Source organism: Tupaia chinensis, unplaced genomic scaffold (assembly GCF_000334495.1).
Source record: "Tupaia chinensis unplaced genomic scaffold, TupChi_1.0 Scaffold142619_1, whole genome shotgun sequence".
Lineage (NCBI taxonomy): Eukaryota > Metazoa > Chordata > Mammalia > Scandentia > Tupaiidae > Tupaia > Tupaia belangeri.
The window spans coordinates 498168-506542 of record NW_006202465.1 but is presented as its reverse complement, the minus strand read 5'-3'; the positions used below and the strand labels follow the sequence as shown (position 1 = coordinate 506542).

General features: G+C 41.2%; 1 pseudogene; it reads right to left on the bottom strand.

The window, feature by feature from the left end:
• Positions 1 to 4100: 4100 nt before the first annotated feature.
• The window catches only part of LOC102493501 (serine/arginine-rich splicing factor 3 pseudogene), a 9571-nt pseudogene continuing 5296 nt past the window's right edge, over positions 4101 to 8375 (bottom strand).

Below are 8375 nucleotides of genomic sequence, written 5' to 3'. Positions count from 1 at the left end.
AGTATTTCTTCTACATGACCTTCCTGGAATACATGGCAGATCAGGAGTACTAGCTGATGTCAAGGACTATGACTGGGTTTTGGCTGTAGTGAATTTCCCATTCTTGGGCATTTTAGCCTTGGAGTCACCCTTTTTAACCTTGCCACTGACATCAACTTTTTTGGCTTCAGGTTTCTTTCTTTCTTTCTTTCTTTTTAAAGAATTATTTATTTATTTTAATTCCATTTGTTATTACTATTTAATTTGGCCAGAGAGAAAGAGACAGAGATAGAGAAAGGAAGAGGTAGAAAGCAAGCCACCAGGTCTGGGACTTGAACCACAGTTGGCCATGTGGGAATCCAATGCCTTTAACCAGCATGCAACCTGCCCGCCCCCTTGGCTTCAGGTTTCTTCTCCTTAGTATCCGACTTCACAGATTTTTCACCTGCCATCTTCTTCGCACTCTGCTGAAAACCTGAGTGAAAGAAAGAAATGAAGAGTCTGGAAGGCCTCTTAGTTTGCCCTGAGCATGTCCGACCCCCAAAGATGTTGACTTGATGACCTCTAGGTTTGGATGACTTTTTTTTTAAGAGATATTTTTGCTATAGTGTGAGTGCACTTGCTGGAAAGATAGAGACAGAGAGACAGGAAGTGAGAAATCCACCCCCACGGGCATATGGCCATGCCACAATCCCTTCTCCTCTATTTTCCTCTCAGGATCTTGGGCATACAAGCACAAGTTCCTGGTATGAGTTTTAAGCCGCCAGGTCTGGGACTCAAACACAGTCAACGATGTGAGAGTCCAACTGTGTAACCATTATGCCATCTGGTCCCCTTGCATGCTTATTTACTTTTTTAGAGGTTTTTTTTTTCTTTCACTATATGGTTATGTGCGTTTGCCAGAGAGACAGAGACCGAAAGCAAGAAATCATCCCCTGGGGGGATGGCCATGCTACAATCCCTTCTCCATTTTCCCATGTGAATTTTGGATATGGATACATACGTACCTGGTTTGCATTTTAAGCTGCCAGGTCTGGGACTTGAACCACAGTCGACTATGTGGGAGTCCAGTGACATAACCACTATGCCAGCTGCTGGTCACTCATGTTTATTTTTCAATATGAGTTCAGTATCAACTTGATTCTGATCCATTTAATTTTTTCATTTATATTTTAGATTTTTGCCATAGGGCATGTGTGTGCACCAGAGATATATGAGAAAGAGAAAGAAAGTAAGAAGTCACCCCTCCGGAGGGGGGGGCAGATGACCATGCCACAATCTCTCCTCCTTCATTCTCCACTCAGGATTTTGAACATGCAGTAACACATGTGCCTGGCATGACTTTTATGCTGCCAGGTCCGGGACCCAAACCATAGTCGGCCATGTGGGAATCCAGTGCTTTAACCACTATTGCCACCTGCTGGCTCTATGATCCATTTTAAATAACTATGAAACATACCCACTTGGGATGTTCCTAAAGGCCCTTAAATGCAGTATGTTCCCAAGTGATTCTCTTCTTTTCCACACATAAAACTACCCCCTTTTTGTTTCCCTTGACTTAATATATGGCCCCAGAATCCACACATTTGCTCAAGCAAGAGTTCTGGGAATCACCCGAATCCCTTACCTCTTCATCACCAAGTAGTCTTGACCTTCATGTCTAAATGTCTTTGGATTCTTCCACCTCTCTCCCATCTCCATTATTTCTACCTTCTTTCAGGCTTTCCTCTCCTGGCCTACAGTGACAGGTTCCTTTCTGATTTTGCCACAAGTCTGGCTCTCCTTTAATAGAGTCATCTTTCCAAACCATTATATGTGTGTGTCGCACAACTGACGACTCCAGAGACGGTCTTCTCTTCAGCACTTTATTTCCCCAGGCTATGTTACAGAAGTTCTTTCCCCTTTCCCTTTCCCCGGGGCCTTATAAAGGGCCCCTAGCCAATCAGATCATTGTCCACGTGCACGGAAGCCAGTCCTCAAAAGAGGATTGGTTGCATGCGGTGTTCCCGTGCTCTCCACGCTCCCCACTGCCCTACTTCCTTAAAGTTGTTTACTGCTTTGAGCGCTCAGCGGGCTTCCGTTGAGTGCCATTTTGAAATAGGCGCTGAGGGCGATGGGCGGGGGCGCTCCACATGTGTGGTCTTTAGAAAGTTCATAGGAAATATGTATTATGAAAAAAATATGCATGGATTTCAAATTTTTCTATCACCCAAATAAACCTGAACAGTAATTCCATTTTTTCACGAATGTTTTGAATTTCCTTCATGTATCATCTCACCAATTTTTCCAGTTTCATCTTCATTACAGACCTTGACATTGGTAGGTCACTAATAAATTCTTTTTAAAGAATTATTTCATTTTGACTTTATTTACTTGTTTTAATTTGACTAGAGTGGGACAGAGCAAGAGTGAGAGAGAAAGTGAGAAAACAAGCCACCACATCCAGGACTCAACCTGTGGTCAGTCATGTGGGAGTCCAGCGTCCTTAGCCACCATGCCACCAGCCGGCCCCCAAATTCTCTTTTATATAGAAACCACTCCACAAATCACATTAAAAAGGGTAGGGGTTGGGGGCACATGTACCACAGCCTTAAATGCAATGCTCTTCATGCCAATCCCACATGGGAAGGTTCCTGGTCAAGTCTGGAAACCTCCTGAAGTATGCCAGGCACATGCTTCCCCATGTTCTAGGACTGGCTAAAGGCTGGGGACAGATTGTGGTTTCATGACCATGTTGAGGGTGTACTATTTCTCTCCTGCTTATGAAATAAAAACAAAGAAAGAAAGGAAAAAAGAAAAGGAGAAAGAAGAAAGAAAAAAAGAAAGAGGAAGGAAGGAAAAAAGAGAGAAAGAAACAGAGAGAGAGGAGACCTTTAGGCAGATTATTTTCAAATCAATTCTTTTTTTTTTTTTGAGAGGTTTTTGCTATAGGGCACGTGTGCTTGCCAGACAGACAGAGAGAGACATAGAGACATAAAGCGAGAAATCACCCCCCAGGGGGGATGGCCACACTGTAATCCCTTCTCCTCCATTCTCCTCTCAGGATCTTGGGCACGCATGCACACGCGCCCGGCGTGAGTTTTAAGCCACCAGGTCCTGGATGTGAACCGTGGTCGACTACGTGGGAGCCCAGCGACATAGCCATTACGCTAACTGCTGGTTCCTCAAATCAATTCTTAACAATTATTGAAGACCTAAAGTAAATTTTGAATTTTGAAATAATTGGCAAGAAATGTAGTTGTTAGATGTCTAGACAATTAGGAAGGATTCCTGGATGGGATGATTCAGTTTTGAAAAGCTATCAGTTTTACCTATCCCTCTCCCCACAGTGTGGAAGTTCAGTGAATTTTTCTTTAAAGGTCTCTAAAAAAAAAAGTGAGCAAGATAGGTGAGAAATTAATAAAAGTAATGATAAAGGGGGTTCTAGTTCTTTAATACATGAGAACTTATAAATTGTCAAAACAATGTATACATGGTCCAAAAGTAGAAATCTAGCAGAAGAAAGATAAAAATGCTCTTCTAGATACCTAGGGTTTTTTTTTTTTTTTTTTTGTAACCAAAACTTTAATCCCAAGGATTTTCACAAAACATATTACAAATAACAGCATGGAAAAAAAACACGTGCACAGTAACTCAAAGTTCAGCTCTACAATGTACCCTTAAGCCGGCAGGACATTGATATTTTGAAAATTCAAATTCCAATAAAGAATGTTATGGCTATGTGTTCATACATATCATTTAAATATCTCAAGAAAAACTTTCTTGACACACATTCTGTATCAACTAGGCAACCTCTGCCCAGGGTGAAGAGTAGTTGGATTTTTTTCAAAAACTTCTTGTTTAATGGTGCATCTCGTATTTTTTACTGGCTTGTGTTCATGGCAGCTTTACAAGATTGTCTGCTCAACTACAGCCCAATTATAGGAAAAATGTGTATCTCAGTTCATTTTCTGCCAGTTGTTTCTGTATTAAAATACCACACTTTAGTTGGGCAAGATGTAAAGGTTTATTATCAGTCTATACAAGACTAAAGTTAAAAACGAATGCAATTGTTCTTAAGGGAACATTGTAAAGTAACAATTCTTGGTATTACACGCTTCATATGATCCATTTCTAGTCATAGAGAATTACATCTTTATGTGTCATTGCTTAAAGAGACAAACAAATGTGAACAGCTGAACATCTTAAAAATGCACCAAACTCATGAAGTCTCAAACAAAACTTGAATTTTCTGTACATACTCCTGTCAAATTAAGTTATTTCCTGTACAGCACTTCTCTTGCAAACTGGTCTTCTATTTCCTTTCATTTGACCTAGATTGGCTACAAGATCTAGAGAAAAATCGGGACGACTTGTGATTTCTTTCCCGAGACAATGATCTCTCTCTTCCCCTATCTCTGGAAAGGGACCTGCTCCAGCTATGAGAGAAACTTCTTCTTGGAGATCTGCAGTGAGGTGGAGAACTCCTTCTCTGGTAATCATCCTGAGGGTGACAACCCCAAGAGGGAGGAAGGCCACGATTTCGACTTCTTGTTTTACCATTCGACAGTTCCACTGTCACACGGCAGGGACACAGTGTTCTTCCATCTAACTCTTGGACAGCATCAGCTGCATCTCGGGGTTCTTCTAATTAAACAAAAGCAAAGCAATCTACACATTTCGGAGTGGTCCATAATAGCCAAAAGCCCATTCCAGTTCAGTCTTGCTGCCATTGTTTCCAAGATTACCCACATGAGCCCTACAGTCCAATGAACAGGAATCTTAAATTTGAAATGCAGAGGTTCAAATCCACAAGCTCTGATAAGATGGCCTGCTCCCTTTGCCCAGCTCCCACAGATGCTCTTGCTCCCCCAGCATCCATGAAATGGGCACACCTAGGGTTTCTTATTTTTCTTATTTATTTATTTATTTATTTATTTATTTATTTTTTGGAGAGGTTTTTGCTGTAGGGTGTGTGTGCTCGCCAGAAAGACAGACAGAGACAGAGAGACAGAAGGTGAGAAATTACCCCCTGGGGGGATGGCCACTCCGCAATCCCTTCTCCTCCATTCTCTTCTTGGGATCCTGGACACACACACACACACACACACACACGCCCAGTGTGAGTTTAAGCCACTGGGTCTGAGACTCGAATCGCAGTCTACTATATGGGAGTCTAGCGACATAGCCATAATGCTAACTGCTGGTCCCAGGGATTTTTATTTTTAATTTTATTTATTGTTATTATTCAATTTTGACTAGAGAGAGCTAGAGAAAAGGAGAGTGAGAAAGCAAGCTGCCAGGTCCAGGACTTGAGCCATGGTTGGCCATGTGGGAGTCTAGCACGTTAGCCACCATGACACCTGCTGGTCCCCACACCTAGGTTTTAATAAACTTTTAATATATTAGTAAGGTAACATTTCACTGAGTGTCCAAAAGCTGGCCTATTCAGTAGTAGACTTTTTGCTCTCTAACTAAATTCACATAAACTCCACAACCTGGGCCCCTAAATCCAAGCAAAAATATTTTGTTATTATTATCATCCTCATCAATAGGTGGTATTGAATTCCTCTATGTACATAATAAAACATGGTCACCATATAACATAACACTATAACAACCAGTCTCATTAGTTACTATGGATATAAAGGGCTAAAATACAAGCTTTGCTATTTTCTAATCATGTGAACTTGGAAGTTTCTTAAACTCTGTGAGCTTTAGTTTCTTCTTCCAGAAAATGGGAATATGACCTGCATCATAGGATTATTGTGAATTTTATTTTATTTTACTATTTCTTTTTAGAGGTTTTTGCCTTATGGTGTGTGTACTCACTGGATAGAGAGACAGAGACAGTCGGGGGAAATTTAGAAATCACCCCCTGAGGGGTTGGCCATGCCACAGTCCTTTCTCCTCCTGGGATCTTGGGTCTGCACACACATGTGTCCAGTATGATTTCCAAGCCACTGGGTCTGTGACTCAACTATAGTCAGCCATGTGCGTCCAGCGACATAACCACTACACCATCTGTTTGTACTGGATTATTGTGAATTTTAAATAAAAATAGTTTTATATGGGTCTAGCAGGTGATATGATGGTTAAGGCACTGGATCCCACATTGCTGACTTCACAGTTTGAGCCCCAGACCCAGTGGCTTGTAAAACACACTGGGCATGTGTGCATGTGTGTTCAAAATTCCGAGAAGAGAATAGAGAAGGGGTTGTGGCATTGCTGTCCCCCCTGGAGGGAGTGATTTCTCACTTTCTCTTTCTCTCCATCTCTCTATTGAGTACATGTGCCCTATAGCAAAAAAAAAAAAAAAAAAAAACCAACTATATAAAGTTTCAGCATATAGTAGGCCTTCAATTAATAGTTCCTTCCAACCAAATCTCAACTTCCTATGAAAGACATGATTTTGCAATAAAAATCTGCATAGCTATCAGAGACATAATTTGGAAGTGTAAGAAGAGGAAACATATATGAGCTTCAGTGAAATCAGAAGTTCAATAGATTATGGGATAGGAGAATAAAATGACTGCACCATCACTTGTTCTGTCCCATTCTTTTACCTTCTAGATGAATATCTGGGAAGTATATGTATATGAGACACAGAGACTCAAGGCATTGTGGATTCCACTTCTTTCTGTACCGAATACTGTATTCAAGAGATCTCTCTGAGTCCTTGTGTAAGTCACTGTCAATGTACTGAAGGAACACACTGAAGGAATGACAAATCTTCACAACTTGGGCACTCAGTAGAAAGTAGTCATGATTTTTTATATATACACTGGGGTATGTCAGGATGGGAGAGACACAAAAGCCAACCACAAGGAAATAGTACTTGTCCTCTAGACATTTCTGAGAACCTCATCATTACTGAGTGCTTGCCACATACCTCGCATGGGAACAGCTGCTTTATGTAGGGCAGTGGAGTATCCCAAGTGTTAGACTGTCACCAGTCTGTGAGGTAGTTTCTCATTAGATGAATGAGGAACTTAAGGCTCAGATAGATTTAAGTAGTGTTCAAGCAACACAAGTTGGTTAGTGTCAAACTTGAGAATCAACCCAGGTCTCAGAATGGGGGTTGTCTCAGCATGTCCCTCTGTTTTTGACCATTTTTATTACTCAACTTCCCTCACTTTGTTCACTGACTGTAGAGAGCAGCCAATCTGAGCAAACATGTTGACCTTTAGACACATGCAGAAATGCTGTTCCATGAGCTTCATTTGCATAACAATGAAAGCATTTGCCTACAAATATGGTAACTGCTTTTTCTTGACAAACAGTGTTGGGCTAAAGGAAGCCATAGGTGTTTATCAGATTTTGCCCCAAAGAGATCAAAGAAACTACATAGTGTCAGTCTTTTTGGCATCTTCAGACAATTAACACCCAAAACCAACTGGCTTTGCATTCCATTTCCTCTTCTCTCATTTTCTTCTCTATAAAATAATAAACCTGAGATTTGGGGTTGCAACTTTTCTCCATCAAAGAAGTCAGGTCCACCTGATCCTCACTTGGCTATACTTATATGTCTTTGTGTGTTTATTTTTATGTTTATTTCTAATCCACAGCCCCCCTTCCCCCATGCAGAAAAACACATTCTGCTGAGTGGGTCTTGGCAGCTGACAAGTCAATAGTTACTTCTTGGGATCCTACTGATGCCTAGTGCATTCCTGTGTTTTCTAGATGGAAAGGGATAGGTCTCAGAGCAGAGCACTACCTTGGTGAAAGACAAGCTCTCTGGTTAGGAAAAGAACCCCTTTGCCTGAGACTATTTGGAGAAAGGGCTAAAGAGAAAGGTGGACAATTGGGTCAATAGAAGCTGAGAAGGCAATGGTGAGATTGGCCTGAAATAAAAAGAAAGCTTCAAGAGGGAAAGATACTTTGACCTGGGCCTGGATGAGCAGAACCTAGGAGGTAGAGAGAGAAAAACCCAGGTGTTTTACTACAGGTGTAGTCTTACATTACTTATCCTGGTTTGCCCTTTTTTAAACAGTCAGGCCACCCCATCTGTCTTGCTTGATTTCTCCCTCTCCATATCCAGCAAACTCTCCTTGCTTCACTCTATATCCTGAATCTGTTACTACCTTAGAATCTCATCATCTCATGTCTGCATTTTTATTGTAGCACCTTCTCCAGTTTTCCTGCTTCTAGCCCTGACCCATTCCCTTGCAATAAATCTTGCACATTACTATCAAATTAAACTTCACTCTTCCTTGGTTTCATCATTTTTTCCTACTTGAAAGCCCTAAATGGCAACCTTACCAGCCATGGAATAAATCCTACACTTCTCATTCTGTCATGAAGCATCCATTGGAATTGAGCCCCAGGACACATGTTCCCAATCTAGCCATTCATTTTTCTGTCCTTACTCACTGTGACCCAGAGATACATTATTCTTTCCTCTCATTGCCTATATG